The sequence below is a fragment of the Mirounga leonina genome, unplaced genomic scaffold, assembly GCF_011800145.1.
Source record: "Mirounga leonina isolate KUSES-001 unplaced genomic scaffold, KU_Mleo_1.0 Mir_84, whole genome shotgun sequence".
Lineage (NCBI taxonomy): Eukaryota > Metazoa > Chordata > Mammalia > Carnivora > Phocidae > Mirounga > Mirounga leonina.
In genome coordinates this window covers 1,587,242-1,604,147 of record NW_023270827.1, presented here as the reverse complement: position 1 = coordinate 1,604,147, position 16,906 = coordinate 1,587,242, and the positions used below count along the sequence as shown (strand labels likewise).

At 43.9% G+C, this 16,906-nt stretch overlaps 1 pseudogene; it reads right to left on the bottom strand.

The window, feature by feature from the left end:
* Positions 1-3,030: 3,030 nt before the first annotated feature.
* Positions 3,031-4,660, bottom strand: LOC118002890 (annotated as a pseudogene).
* Positions 4,661-16,906: the final 12,246 nt, after the last annotated feature.

Sequence of the window (16,906 nt, the reverse complement as noted above, 5' to 3'; positions counted from 1 at the left end):
TGAGAGTCTCTCAGATCCGGGGGACCTGTGGAGAGAGGCTTCTCAGGGCCAAGGGGAATGGGTACTTCCAGCATGAGGGGAAGCAGGGCAGCATTATTCCTTGTCGCAGCATTATTCCAACAAAAGTTCTGTATTCTACCCTTCCTTCATCTTGCCAATGATCTCATCCCTACCCGGAAAAGGGAAGAAGATGGGCCAAGAAAGGAAAAGGAAGGGATAAGAGAATCCTGTCTTGCCCCTTCTGAGCTATGGGCTCTCAATCAGTCCCCATGACTTGTTGCCTTTTGGTGTGCAGAACAGAAAATGCTGCCAACACACAGACGAAACCCAGTGGCAGCCTTGGGGAGAGAGGACCCAACTCCCCTCTGATGACTGACACGGCATAGACAGCAAGTAGGTATCTGGGTAGCAATGGCCTCCTGGGCTGCCCTGCCTGGTTAGTACAACCACCTGCTGCCACCCAGGGCCTCTGCTGACAGTGTCCAGAGGTACCATCTTACCCCCACGTCTAGCAATCATGTTTCTCCTGCACTTCCAAAAGAATTAGCTAGACGGGAAACAAAGTGAATTTTATACCTATCAAATATGTAAAGGCACCTCAAATTCTGTGGGATATTTTTATGATTATGAATGTAGTAGATGCTTCATGAGGAAATTTAATCTTTTTAATATTTTCATTTATTTATTTGAGAGACAGAGAGCACACACAAGCAGGGGGAGCGGCAGGCAGGGGGAGAGGGAGAACCCAGAGCAGGACTCGATCCAGGATCCTGGAATCATGACCTGAGCCGAAGGCAGACACTTAACCGACTGAGCCACCCAGGCACTCCAGAAATTTAATTTTTTAATGTTAGGTTTTTTAAATCTGATAGGTATAAAAGAGCAAGGGAAAAAATCATCCCCAAAGGTAATATCACTTTTTGCTATTTTAGCATTCTCTCCAGTTTTTTTCTGTGCATTTTCACATCCTCAAAGATTGAACTGTATGTTCAATTTTTATCAATATTTTAGTGGAAATATTTAATACTCTTACGGCTAAAGTATGATGTGTTTATTAGAAAGAACATAACAAAAATAAAGAAAAAGAAAAATAACCATTCATGAGCCCACCACCCTCAGACAACAGCATTAATATTTTTATTATTTTAGGTATAGTTTTTTTTTCAATCCTGACTCATTTACTTAACTTTCTACATAAGCATCAAATTTTATGCAAACATCATTTGTTTGTGGGGAGGTCATAATAACTTTTTTTAAGGTAGGCTTATTGAAATATACTTTCTATACAGTAAAATTCACTATTTTTAGGTGCACCGTACCACGGGCTTTGACAAATATATAGACTGCCACCAAAATTGAGATGTTTTCATTAGCATTTTCATCACCCCAAAAAGTTCCCTCATGCCCTTTGTCTGGAAGTAAACGTCATTTTGAATAGCTTATATTCTTATGTCTACAAAAACCTGCGCATAGGTTCTCAGTCAGTAGAGCATGCAACTCTTGATCTGAGGGTTGTAAGTTTGAGTGCCATGTTGGGTGTAGAGATTACTTAAAAAATAAAAATTAAAAAAAAAATCTGTACATAAATATTTATATCAGCTTTATTCATAATTCCCCAACATTGGAAACAACCAAGATATCCTTCAATAGGTAAATGGATAAACAAACTGTGGCACATCTATTCAATGGGATATTATTCAGCAATAAAAAGACATGAGTCATCAGGGCACGAAATAACATGGAGAAAGAAGCATACTAAGTGAAAGAAGTCAGGCTGAAAATCATGATTCTGATATATAGCATTCTGGAAAAGGCAACATTTCGGGGCACCTGGGTGGCTCAGTCGGTTGAGCGTCTCCTTCGGCTCAGGTCAGGATCCCAGGGTCCTGGGATCGAGCCCCACAACAAGCTTCCTCCTCAGTGGGGAGTCTGCTTCTCTCCCACCCTCACCCTCTCCCTCTGCCCCTGCCCATGCTCTCTTTCTCTCTCTCTCAAATAAATAAAATCTTTTTTTTTAATGGAAAAGGCAATATTTAGAGATATTTCTCAGGGCTAGACATCTCTTCATCTGATGACGGTGCTCTGGTACAAGGCCGGAGCCCAGAGCAGGGAGGGACTCAGGAGGTGGTGGCCCAGGGCCCACGGCCCAGGTAGTGGGCAGCAGTATGTGGGCGGTCATGCCCTTCTTGCAGGCCTCAAGGATGATCTTGAAGGGTCAAGCAGGGGCCTAAGCTATGTCTCTAACAAGTTCCAGTGTCAACCAACTAGACCCCAAGACCTGACCTTTACTGCCCGCCTGCTTGTACTCACTAACCTTTGTCTTACATTTTTCCTTAAGCTCTTATTTCTGGTTAACCTCTTAACTCAGACAAATGAAACCCAAAACCACCCCTCAGGTGACGGCGAGTACCCTGACAAGACTTGCAGCCAGCCCAGCCCAGGCACCCAGACTGTTTGACTAAACCCCTGACTCTTGCTTATGCAGATGGACTGGGAAGTGACCCGGGGAATGACTGGCAATTGCCTTTACCTCATCATAATACTAAAATTTCTGCCCAAGGAGGAGCCTCCGCCTCATTTATGTAACCATACAATGTGTGTATGGGCATGTTTCTTTCTTTTTTTTTTTAAATATTTTATTTATTTATTTGACAGAGAGAGACACAGCGAGAGAGGGAACACAAGCAGGGGGAGTGGGAGAGGGAGAAGCAGGCTTCCCGCCGAGCAGGGAGCCCGATGCGGGACTCGATCCCAGGACCCGGGGACCATGACCCGAGCCGAAGGCAGACGCCCAACGACTGAGCCACCCAGGCGCCCTGGGCATGTTTCTTTAAGGCACATGCACAACCTTACACTGGCCTCCACATACGATGACAAGGCTTCCCTCTCTAAATATTCATCCTAACCCTAAACAAAAGGTACCCATTCATCCCCCTACCAGGGAATCACGGCTTTGGAAGCCATTCCTGTGATCTCCTTATTTGCTGCAAATAAAGTCTTCTTTGTACGACAACTCACCCGGTGCAGTTTTTATGACTCACCAAGGAGCAAGCTCACGTTGGTTCCGTTACACCATGACCGGAACTGCTCGGCGACCCCCAGCCACCAGGTCCCCGAGCAGCCCTTCAGAACAGGGACCTTTGGGCGGCACCCTCAGGGAACCCATTCTTCAAATGTCATCACATTACTAAAAGTGATGAGGTTACATGAGCAGCGAGCAGTGTGGCAGACAGACCCCGTCCCAGCACAGAGGTCAAGGCTGAAGCAGTGGAAGCAGGATCGAGTGCTTCTCTACTGACATTCTCTGGCTTGGGGCCCAGCTCCCCCATCCAGGGACACTGTAATTGAATAAAAAGTGATCATGTGCCCTGGGAACTCCTGCTTCTTGCAACCCTGCTTCTTCCTGGCAGCCTCGAGCTACTTCTGCTCTAAGCAGAAAAAGTCAGGGGTCCTCAGAAAAAGACAAGACCTAGCTTTCGTGACACTAAAGAAGTCATTTTAGGCCTCCAGCTATTTCCCCATGATCTACGCCCTATTCGCCCAAACACACTTCTCGAAGAAGTTTCTGGAAGGTGTCAGAATTACAAAGAAATGCAAAAATCACAGTAGTTAAGGATTCGAAGGGCACAAAGGGAATGCAAAAACTAACAGTCTCCACCAGGCCAGGAAATAGGATAATGCGGACAATAAATCTGTGGTAAAACTCCCAGTGCTATTTCAAAAGTAAGCAAGACCCTGCATTCCTAACCTGAGTTAAGGAACCCGGGATCGGCTCTGAGAGCATGCCTACCACCCCTTCTCCTGGTCCCACGGTTACTGCTGCTTCGTTATAAAGTCTCCACCCCAGGAGGAACACAGGCACATAACATAAGGATATGTGTGTGTGCGTGTGTGTGCGTGTGTGTGTGTAGGCAAGTTTTCTAAGTAGGACTGTGCAATCTCACACCCGCCTGCCTTTACCACTGAGACAAATCGTCCCCTTCTGAATATTCATCCTAAACCCTGAATAAGAAAAGCTGCTCACCCCTGCTTGGGGAGTCACAGCTTTGGAAGTGTGCCCCGTGATCTCTATTTGCTGCAAAGAAAGTCTCCTTGGTGTGACAATGCCACCTGGTGGATCTCTACCTGTAACTCAGCAAGGAGCGAACTCAGCGTTAGTGTGGACAGTATGTCATCTCTGATGAAGGTAAGTCCGGCTCCTCTGTGATCTTGGCCTCCCTGAGCTGCTCCTCTTCCGTCAGTGGCCACTCACACTGGGGCCTCTTTCACCGCCTGGACTGGCCCTGCCTCCCCTGAACCCGAGGGAACATTATGTGTGCGCTCAGAGACTGACCCATGGACTTCAGACTGTGAGAGCCATCACCCTGCAGTCCTGGCCATAGCAGTGCCTTTTCTTCTCGGGCCTTCTGAGAGTTGCCAGCAGTGCTGACCTTCGGAGGCCTCGAGCTCTTGGGAGGCCCCTCATTGGTCTGGTGATTCTTCAGTGCTTCCTTCTTGGCTCTTCGGCTTCTCGGCACTGATGTCAAAGCCAGGGCCACCTCGTCCACTGTGTCTGATTGTCCTCTGGATACTCATCATCTCCAGAATCCTCTGTGAAACCCCCGGAAGTCATGTGGTAGAACTCCTCTTCCTCCTCTGCCCCCAGCCCAGAAAGGTCATATTACCTTCCTTCCCAGACTGCAGTACCACCAGTGTGCCCACACGAAGCTCGGTGGGACAGAGGAACAAGGGCAACGTCCCAAGGTGGGGTCAGAGGACACAGGGCTAAAGTAAAGCAATGGAGGAAGGGAAGGTGAAGGAGGTGAGATCAGAGAGATACCTAGGGCCAAATCACTTAGGCTTAGGTAGGGACTTCAGACTCTAAGAGTGATGGGAAGCCATTGGAGGGTTTTGAGCAGAAGTGAGTTGTTGTGAGAAGTGATTTACATTTTTAACTAGGTCACTCTGGAAAATGTTTAGCCAATAATCTGTAGGAGGACATGATGAGCAGCCTCTAAAATGGTTCCCAGCAATTCCTATCTCCTCGTGTGAGTGCAATGATATTGTGACTTATACGTGATTTAATGAGAAATATACATTCGGTCTTCCCCGTGTTCTGAACAGAACTCCTAATACCCTTGGAATTTCCGAAGTGATGAGAGTGATGTTATTCAGAACAAACCCCTTACAACCACACCTCACTTTATATTAACAAGATGATTAAGAGAAAACCCCTAGGTAACCTAAGGATGAGGGCTGGTTGCCAGGGGAACCAAACTTGATTCTAGGATTGGAACTTCCAGCCCCACCCCAGCTCCAGAAAGAGAGGGTAGAGACCAAATTCAATCACCAATGGCCAATGATTTAACCAACCAAGCCTATGTAAGAAAGCCTCCTCCATAAAAACCCAAAAGGATGAAGTTCAGAGAACTTCTGTGTGCAGGAACTCGCAGAAGCAGCTCTGTCCCTCTTCCATGCACCTCTCTCTTCCACCTACCCGTTCCTGAGTTATATAGCCTCTTATTTTTTTTTAATTTTTAAAGATTTTATTTATTTGTCAGAAAGAGAGAGCATGAGAGAGCACAAGCAGGGGGAGCTGCAGGCAAAGGGAGAAGCAGTTTCCCCAGCAAGCAGGGAGTCTGACAGGGGGCTCGATCCCAGGACCCCGGGATCATGACCTGAGCCGAAGGCAGCCGCTTAACCGACTGAGCCACCCAGGTGTCTTGAGTTAAATCCTTTTATCAGAAACCAATAATCTAATAAAGAAATGCTTTCCTGAATTCTGGGAGCTTCTCTAGCAAATTAATTGAACCAGAGAAAGAAGTGGTGTGAACTTTCGATTTATAGCCAATTGGTCAGAAGCATGGGTGACAACCTGGATTTGTGATTGGCTCCTGAAAGCCCAGTTGTTTTCTCTTGTGAAACTGAGCCCTTAACCTGTGGGATCTGATGCTATCTCCAGGTATGGGCATACCTTGGAGATATTATGGCTTTGGTTTCAAACCACAACAGTAAAGCAGATATCGCAGTAAGAGTGAGTTAAATGGATTTTTTGGTTTCCTGGTGCATATAAAAGTTATGTTTACATTATACTCTAGTCTGCTTATTAAGTGTGCAATAGCATTATGTCCTTAAAATTTTTTTACATTCCTTAATTAAAAAATCCTTTATTGCTAAAATATGCTAACCATCATCTGAGCTTTTAGTGAGTCATAATCACTGATCACAGATCACCATAAAAAATAGAATAATGAAAAGTTTGAAATATTGCAAGAATACCAAAATGTGACACAGAGACACAAAGTGAGCAAGTGCTGTTGGTAAAATGGTGCTAATAGATTTGGCGAACACAGGGTTGCCACAAACCTTCAATTTATAAAAAACGTAAAATTAGACGAAAAAAATAGCAAGCAGTATTTGCAAAGTGCAATAAAGCACAGTAAAACGAGGCATGCCTACAGATAGTGTCAGAACTGACTCACGCTGTAGGACACCCAGCTGGTGTCACAGAATTGCTGGATATGTGGAAAACCCACACATCTGCCGTTCAGAAGGGTTGTGAGTGTAGCAATTTTGTGAGAGTAAAGGAGAGACAGACACACAAGAGGAAGTGAGCTTTTCCTTACGGTGTCCTCCTCTCATCCTCTCCCCCTTGAGCCTGGGCTGGGTCTAGTTACTTGCTTCTGACAGAATATTGCAAAAGTAATGCTAGGCCACTTCCAAGATTAGGTTACAGAAGACCAGGACTTTCTTCTTGTCCAGCCTCTCTCGCCTGCTCTCCACCTCAGAGCCCTCGCCTAGGGGAAGCCAGCTGCCTGATGAAGAGAAGGCCTCTGGAGAGGTCCCTGTGACCAGGACTGATGTCAACAGCCAATAGCCAAGGAGGACCAGAGGCCTTCTAACAGCAAAGCGAGCAAACTCGGAAGTGGATCCACCCCGGTGGAGATTTGAGATGGCGGCAGTTCAGCCAACCCCTTGATGGCAACCTCCTGAGAGACCCAGAAGTCAGAGAGCCCTGCGAAGCCGCACCTGGATTCCTGACCCTCAGAAACCCTCCTGAGATAATAACTGTTGCATCTAGGTTTTGGGGTAACTTGTCATGCAGCAGCAGATAACCAATACAGAAGGCAAGTTGGAAAGCAGGAAGACCGGGTTTTATAGGACATGGAAATGGTCCATCCCTCCTGGGGATAATGGCCATTTGGACTAGCACGGAGCAGGGGCTGAGGTAAGAACTGGTTGCACTGAAAATGACTTTTGCAAAGTACCACTTAGTAATCACTGAACAAGTGCTTATACCATTTCTACTCTTTCATAAGAATTAGGGGTGCCTGGGTGGCTCAGTCGTTAAGCGTCTGCCTTCGGCTCAGGTCATGATCCCAGAGTCCTGGGATCGAGCCCCGCATCGGGCTCCCTGCTCCGCGGGAAGCCTGCTTCTCCCTCTCCCACTCACCCTGCTTGTGTTCCTGCTCTCGCTGTCTCTCTCTGTCAAATAAATAAATAAAATCTTAAAAAAAAAAAAGAGCATATAAAATCTACATAATTAAAAAAAAAAAAAAAGAATTAGCCTAAGCAAGGACTAGAATTTCTGGAAAGACCAAATTGATTGACCCGGTTTAGGAGATGCCATGACGCAGTAAAAGGTTGTACGGCAGAGTCCAAATGACTCAGAAATATCTATATACCTGTGATGGGTTGAATTGCGCCCCACGCCACGCATAAAAAGTTGTGTTGAAGCCTTAATCCCGCATACCTCACACATAACCTGATTTGGAAATAGGGTCCTTATAGATGTAACTGAGAGAATACATTTCTGTGACTTAAAGCCCCTCAGCTTGTGGAACTTTGTTATCATGGCCCTAGGAAACTCAGACAATACCTGCAAGGTATTCTCCACCCACCGCCTTCCTAGGTTGTAAGGCACTGGAGTCAACCATCAAAGCTCATCCTTCAGCACCAACACAGTCGCACGCCCATAGGATGGTTCTGGAATGCTTCGTGGCAATGACGATGATGCTTTACTTTTCTTTTGTTGCTTCCAATACACAAAAGACGAGTCTGTGCTGAACCCATCAGAAATCTTTGCAATTATTGCTAATGGGTGACCAGCCTCTGGTTCATTCCACGATAAACGAGACCACTAAGAAGTTATCAGTAAGGGATTTATGTTTTAGTAGCATGTTTAATTATGATACAAGCATGACTGTCTCTTACACAGGAATTTAGCATGCAAGATTTACAGCTCTTAGCACAATTTTAGCCTTTGTTGTCTCGAAGAGCCTTGTTTCTGATGTTTTATTAGACTATCAACCTCTGTTAGATTGTGTCAGACTGCCCCCTACTGATGTGGTCTCATAATCTCATCCTGGCTGCCGTTGTATTGAGTTGGTTTTCAGAATGTGTTTCTTACCCGGGTCCCTAAAGCTACCCACCCTCATGCCCCAAAGAACACGGAGAACATTGCAGCAGTGGGGCGGTGGGGGGGGGGGACCTCTTATTTTTTTTTCTTTTAATAAACAACCACAAAATATATAGACATGAAGTTTTTTGTTTCAAAACACATCATCTGACCAGCTTAAGCTTGGAAGAGAAATTCAGTTTCCAGAATAAGAACGGATCAGGTTCTTTTCTTTCTTATTTCTTGAGGGTGGCAAACACCTTCAAGGGATAGCCTCTCTTTTCATGATTTGACAAGAGGGAAATTTTTTTTTTTTTTAAAGAAAAGCAGATGAAATTTTAACTAATCCAACCAGCCAGAGAAAAGCAACATTACAAAAGGCACCTCAAAGGAAGGGTGGGATTTCTTTTCTGCTTCAAAGGTGCTGCCATGTGAGGCTGTGAGAATGTGCCCCCCTGGTGAGGGGGGGCAGGGGGTCAGAGCTCAGCAAACACCCACATGGCCTCCCCCAGCCTCCTCGCTGCTGCCCTCCTTTGCTGGTCCACCACTGGGCATGTGGATGGGGCCAGCCAGGAGGAAAGGGCAGAGGTCAGGGAAAGGGTGGAGGAATGTACTAGTAAAGAATCGGGAACCTGGAAATGAGTGTTTGGGCTTTATAACACAAATCTGTTCTCAAGGTATTTGGGGGGCCCTCCAAACACCAAAGCTAATCACTGAGAACAAACCCCAACCCGCATCATGTCAGCTGTACCCAGGGGATGCTGCTCTCCTCCAGGCCTTCCCAGAGATGCTTAGCGAATCTGACCCTCGGAGCTATGCTTCCGTGAGGTCACATGCAGCCTCCTTCCGTGGATCCGTGGCATTCTGGCATACATAGCAGTCCTGTAACTAGCTCTCGGAAGCAGTCTGGTTTCCGGTGATGCCTGTCACTGCCTGGGCTTGGGTCACAGTCCTGAGCCACGTGCGCAGACCTTTATTTCCTCTGCAACTGCCTGGTGTCCTGCCCTGCCTGGGCGGGAAGCCTCTAGAAAAGGCAAGGAAAGGAGCATTCTCCCCCCACCCCACCCCGCGCCCTGTTAGGCGCTTCGTGGCCTGTGCTGGAGCCTGCTCCCTCCCAGGGCTTACACAGGAGGGCAGGGATGGGGGGTTGGGGGTGGGAAAGGTCACTGGAGAAGGTCTAGTGTGATTACAGTATGCCAGACCCAAAACCTAGTCCATAAAAGAGTCCTTTATCTTGCACGGTCCGAGAGAATAACCCAGCTGCTATCTTTGGCTCTTCTCCATTCCTCACTCCCATTCATAAAATCTTTAGAGGAGGCCATGTGAGATCAAGCTGTGCTCCAGTCCAGAATGAAGATGGATTGAGATGCAGGTGGCTAGAAGGGCCCTGAGCAGTCTGTCTGTCCACTCTACCCTAACTCCCCCTTTCTGACTATCCACACCATGAATCAATAAATCATAGGCTGGGTCTCTCTAGAGGTCCAACACCATGTCAGCAGCATGTCAGAAGTACACAAAAGTATATACTATACTAACTTGCGGCACCCGTGGATCTGCCTCTCACAACAGTCCAAGAGCCTCATGACCTATAGCAATTTGTCTTTGCCGAGGCCCAAATCTGAATGGCAAATAGCAGGACACCAGTGTTTGGGAGACAATCACTTAGTAATTCAGCCTCGTCAGTCTAGTTAGCTAGCGATCCTAAAAACACAATGTCATTATTATTGTCTTAATTTGCCATATGCCTGGTACTGTACTAATTACTTCCTATATATTATCTCATTTAACCATGATTATAACCACTTTATCCCCAGGTTATAGACAAAAAATACTGAGACTCAAAAGAGGTTAAGAAATATACTCAAAATCATGTAGTCACTGTGACTGAGCAAGGCCACAGAGCTAGTTAGTGTGATTGAGAAGATCAAATGGGTAGTTAGTATGACTTGAGCAGGATCGCAGAGCTAGTCAGTGTGACAGAAGGATCACAGAGCTAGCTGACTGGGGACCGACCCCAGGTGTGCCTTATTCTGCAGCTCAAGCAGTTAACCATGTCACTTCTGCATCCTATGTCATTCTCACTCCAGGCATGTGGCAATGATTAGGAAACCATCAGAATTTTGTCACCATGTGAAAAATGGCTGTAGGTGCTAGAGATAACCTTTAGTAAACAATAAAAAAGACTGTGGTATGAGAATACACAAAGATTACACTCGTCTCCGGATAGAAACATAAATCTGGAAAAGGCCAGGATCCTGAATTAAAACAATTCCACTTTTCTGGATTAGAGAATTTTGAAAAGATCTGGGGTGCTAGGTGTTTTACACACAGAAACAGAGGTCTATATACAGCTATGTATGTATGTGAATATTAATATAGATAAGACATATTTCCTGCTTGGGGCGCCTGGGTGGCTCAGTCGTTAAGCGTCTGCCTTCGGCTCAGGTCATGATTCCAGGTCCTGGGATCGAGCCCCACATCAGGCTCCCTGATCGGCAGGGAGTCTGCTTCTCCCTCTCCCTCTCCCCCTGCTTGTGTTCCCTCTTCTCTGTCTCTCTCTCTCTCTGTCAAATAAATAAATAAAATCTTAAAAAAAAAAAAAAGACATATTTCCTGCTCTCCAGAATAGAACACCATTTGCATATTGTGCGAAAGAACAATTAGAAGCTGAAGTATACAGTGGGGGCCGTGTACTAAAGGTGTTCAGGAACAGAAGTGTATTGAAGCATTCGGAGAATGTACCTGAAGATGAAGAAAAACTTGAGTCAGGCCTTAAGTGATGAACACAATTTAGATGGGTGGAAGGAAAAAGGAGGACTTTCAGGCAGATGAAACAAACTCAGACTCAGAGATAGGCTCACAAATGAGCATAAGCAACACACGGTGTCTCAGCTTGCCGTACAGTTCTATCTCCAAAGACTAGCACATGATAGGCACTCAGAAGCTATTTGGTGATGAAAGAAAGGAAGAAGGGCAAGAAGGGCATGAGAGAGAACTCAAATGAAAAAGACGGAATAGAAAGTAGAAATGTAGAAAGTAGAAACGTCTGACCACAGAAATTTTGTGTGTTGGGTGTGAAGGGAAATAAGCTTGGTACGACTGGGTAGAGCAAGGGTAGGAAGGGCCTTGACCAAACAAAGTCAGGGCCCAGAGGCAGAAGTAGAAGGCAAGATAGAGCCAGATGGAAAACCCATGGTTTCTGGAGCCTTCAGAGGAGCATGTTAAAAGCTATGGGAAATGAATGGCTTCATATTGAATGGGCTAAACTGGGGAGGATGCAGGCTGAAGGGGGGCAGAGCCCTTAGGGAGCCATCATGGCAGTCCAGACACAAGAAGAGATGAGAGTTTGACCTATGGAAATGGCAGAAGGAACAGGAGAAGGGATGAAAAATTGATGAACCTGTTGAAGGGGCAAAATCTATTCAATGTTGGTAACAGTTGGGCCAATGGAGATAAATGGAGAGAAATAGGCCAAAATTTCAAGTGGGGAGCCTGAGAGAGTAGTAGTAACATGCTTATAAAAAGGGAAGTTAACCTGGTTTAAGATGAAGAGAGGGAGATACTAAACTCAGTATGTGATATAGAACTTGAGAAAGCTCAAATATAAATATAAAACTATACATACATCCTGCACAGTAGGGAGTTCAAGAATTTGTTCATGGTTTCATACATGGGTATGTTTGTAAGGTCAACAAATATGGTATAGCCACAAAGCAATTTTTTTAAAGATTTATTTATTTGAGAGTGAGAGAGCATGAGTGGGGGGGCACAGAGGGAGAGAGAGAACCCCAAGCTGATTCCCCACTGAGCATGGAACCTGACTCAGGGCTCAATCTCACAACCCCAAGATCACGACCTGAGCCAAAACCAAGAGGTGGATGCTCAACTCACTGCGCGACCCAGATGCCCCAGCCACTAAGCAATTTTAATTGAACTACAGAATTTTAGAATTACAAGAAACATAAGGTATCTTTATATAACATACATGTATGTGTTTCGAATGCTTACACAGTATACAGCAGTGTTTGTCCACCAGCATCTGTTTGAATAACCTCTAGTGAAAATAGCTCACTTCTCTTTCTAGGTGGCTCCGTTTATTAAACATTTTTCATAATATTGGTATATTTTGGCAAAACAAAGCACACCGTAAGCACAAAGTCAGCAATCTTACAAAAGAGGTGAGGAAGACATTGCTACTTTTCCAATATCCACTTTCCCCTTCTTCCTTAGGAAAAAAAAGGTTTGGTTTTTTTTTGTTTTTTTCTTTTCTTTTTTTTACTGGGACAACTGACTACCCAGAATAAAGACTACTTTCTCCGGACTCCCTTCCAGTGGGTTAGCCAGGGAACCTAGCTCTGCCCAATAGGATGGGAGCAGAACGGATTTGGAGAATTTCAGGTCATGCCCTTAAATGGAAAGACCTTGCCTTACACTTGCTTCTTTTTCCTCTTTCTCACTCACTGGAATGTAACTGGGATGCTGGCAACTGGAAGAGCCATCTTGAATACAATGAGGCTGCGTGTTGAGGACAGCAAAGCAACACGAGAGAAGGAGTCCAAGACCATTGTAATTGTGTAAACACATATGCTCCCCTTCTTAGTCCCAGATCTGCGTGAGAGAGGATTAAACTTCTGTTTTGTTTAAGCTATTTCATTTGGGTTTCCATGAGAAGAGTCAAATTACAGTCTAATACTTTGGCTCTAATCTCTAATCTCACCAACAAGTTGCTTCACTACTCTGAGCTTCAGTTTCTTCATCTACAAAACATAGGAAATTAAATGAGATAATGTGTGTAAATCTATTGGCACAGTGAGTACCCAATAAATTGTAGCTACTACTAAATTGTTACTACTACTGTCCATTGATATGAAGATTTGCAATCTCAAAACTAAATCCAAACAGCTATAATTCCTTAGGAGTAGTGGAAAAAATTACTACATTTTAATATAGTAATTGAGGACTAGTTTATTAGTCTGAACAACTCTGAAACAGAATAAGTATCTTCATTTCATAGCCAAGAGACCCAGAAAGGGATCAAAACTTTGTACAAACTCAGAGCAAAACAGTAAGAACATGGGAAAAGAATTAACTTTATATCCTTCACTCCACTCCCTTGAGGCTCAGTCACTGGAACAAGCAACTGGACAGAGGTGTGTGCAGGTGCACGTGGGTCAAATACTATCCAAGAATCTCCCTGGGTCTTTTCAACCTCACACAACCTATGCTGCCAAACAAAGGTCAGCACCCTGGGAAAGAGCTGCTCCTTATGCAGAGGTTTTTCCATCACTATTCCTCCAGATGTCCTTCTGGCATTTTGCAAGTCTCTCATTAATTGAGGAGCGTGAGTGTTTTCTTTTCCTCCTATGTTAGGGAATATCTAACTACAGAGAACCTAGGTCACCATGAATCATTGTCCTTACATCCTCTGCAAAATTACTCCATCTTCTCAAAAGTTTCACCATTTTTTTTTTCTTCACACAGCTGAAGTCCCATCAGAGGGACAGCGACCTTGAGAATGCTGCTGCGGTCTCTTTTTTCCCAAAGAGTTACTTTTACTTAGGCTAGAAAAAGCAGTAAGAGACACTAAATATCGGAAGATGGATGGAGGCTGGAGGAAGAAAGGAAAGAAACTAACTTGATCCAATGAAAAAAGCTCTTTAAAATTGACCAAATCTCCTGGGGCGCCTGGGTGGCTCAGTCGTTAAGCGTCTGCTTCGGCTCAGGTCATGGTCCCAGAGTCCTGGGATCGAGCCCCGCATCGGGCTTCCTGCTCAGCGGGAAGCCTGCTTCTCCCTCTCCCACTCTGCCTGCTTGTGTTCCCTCTTCACTGTGTCTCTCTCTGTCAAATAAATAAAATCTTTAAAAATAAATAAATAAAAATTAAATTAAATTAACCATATCTCCTAATAGAATCAACAAAATTCTCTGTTGGGGTGCCTGGGTGGCTCAGTCGGTTAAGCATCTGCCTTCAGTTTAGGTCATGATCCCAGGGTCCTGGGATGGATCCCTACTCAGTGAGGAGTCTGCCCCTCCCCCTGCTCCTTCTCTCTCTCTCTCTCTCTCTCCCCCTCTCTCTCTTGCTCACTCTCTCTCTCAAATAAATAAATAAAATCTTTTTTAAAAATACTCTGTTATGTGAGGGTGACTGGGTGGCTCAGTTGGTTAAGCGACTGCCTTCAGCTCAGGTCATGATCCTGGAGTCCCGGGATTGAGTTCCTCACTGGGCTCCCTGCTCAACAGGGAGTCTGCTTCTCCCTCTGACCCTCCCCCTCTCATGCTCTCTCTATCTCATTCTCTCTCTCAAATAAATAAATAAAATCTTTTTAAAAAATAAATAATAAAAATTAAAAAATAAAAATTCTCTGTTATGTGAGAATGGCATGAAAAGAAAACAATGGAGTCATTGAAAGAAAACTGAGTTTTGAAAGGAAAATTTTTTTAACAAAATGAAGGCGTTCTCATGGCAAAACATATTCTATTTCCCAAAAGAATAAAGTAAGACATAAAATCCCCCTCACTCTTGACTTCCCAGCTCAACTCCCAAGTAAATGGGCTTCATATTTTCTTATGCACCCTTCTAAAAATAGTCCTGCATCTGCAAGAATACAGGGTGTGTATGGAATAATTATATAGGTCTTTTCTGTATTATTTCTAAAACTATCAATGAAAAAAATTATTTTTAAAATCCTGAGTCTTAAAACAAAACTCCCTGCTAACAAGAAGTAAAAGCTTCACCTACAAAATTCCCAGGCCTTCACAAGAGTCAGCAAAAGTCCAGGTACTCTGTGAAACAGAAATCATCAAATGCTTCAAAATATTTAATTTCCTATTCCAAGAATGTGAAACAGGTGTAATTAAAGTAACACTTTTTTAATTAAGTGACCTCTCTTGACCAACCATCTGTGAATAATTCAGATTTCCCCCTTATTATTACTGTAAAATTAAAACGAGGTCATATAAACAGGAAGATCCTCTTTAACTATCTTTAAGCACCAGCAATATATATTTTCCACCAGTTAAAATCCTTAATGATACAAAAAATCTGTCAAGCATAACTCCCCCAATTCATTTGCCTGAAACCATCAATATTTTATCATGCACTTGCAGTTGGCTTTAATTTAACAGTCCAGGTTACTAATCAAACAAAACACCCAAGTCATTAAAAGTTAGTGTGCCATTTAGAAAGTGCATTTCACGTTTATTAAAATATCTTTCATGCAGCCATTAGAAACCTAAAGTTTTAATTACAATCAGATATTTAGTTCTACTCCCGTTATGCATTTGGCACTCTCTTGCAACTGACCTGATTAATCATCCAGACCAAGTTCATCTATTACCTCCTGAAATTATTTACTTCTCAATTTCTTCAGAACTGATCTTTCTGCCCCAGCCCCCACAAATAAGTAAAACGCACGTTAAAAGTGTACAAAATAACTACCCAAAAGATAACTCATTTAAAAGATTTCATTTCAAATGTAATTTATCCTTCATAAAAGACCAAAGAAGCATCATTCAGAAAGACAAACTGAAATTGAAATTGAAATTGAAAATTAGTTCTTGGTGTCTTTACTGTCAATTTTCATTATTTATTTTTCTTTCTAATGATGGGGAAAGTTCAACAGGCATTTTCTTACAATTTTCTAACTGTGTGATTCGACTCAGTGTTTCTTTCCTTTAGCTTTCCAACCTTCCCTACTCCCATTCCTGCCCTGGCTTGCGCCAAAGGTCCGTGAACGAGATTACTGATATGGCAAACCTCAGATTTTATGGTGAATCTAGCTCTTCAAAATTCCAGCGTGTAGACTTTCCATCAGTCATAATCACTGTGCACTAAGACACTATAGACGAGATGCAGAGTTCATGGCCAGTAGAGGATCACTTGATCTCACTTCTAAGAGCCAAGCCAGTGAAAACCATGGGACCCACTACTGAGATCAAAGCCTGCAATTACCCAAGTGTGAACGGAACTGAGAGTCCATGCAATAAAAAATTGGCTATTCTTTAATGATTAAAAAACATCCTGTATCCATGGTGCGCCTGGGTGGTGCAGTCAGTTAAGCAGCAGACTCCTGGCTTCAGCTCAGGTCATGATCTCAGGGTCGTGAGATTGAGCCCCACACCTCAGGCTCTGCACTCAGCAAGGAGTCAGCTTAGGACTCTCTCTCCCTCTCCCTCTGCCCCTCCTCTCACTTGTTCATTCTCTCTCTCTCTTTAAAATAGATAAATAAGATCTTTAAAAACAAATAAATAAAAATAAAAATTTAGAAATTTAGAAATTTAAATTTTAAAAAAAGACATGGAAGCAACCCAAATCAATAGATGGATACAGTCCATTGATAGACGGGTAGAGATGCAATACACACACACACACACACACACAAAGGAATGTTACTCGGCCATAAAAAAAAAGAGTGAAATCTTGTCATTTGCAACAACATAGATGGGCCTAGAGTGTTTTATGCTAAGTGAAATAAGTCAGAGAAAGACGAAAGCCATATTATTTCACTTACATGTGGAATCTAAAACCAA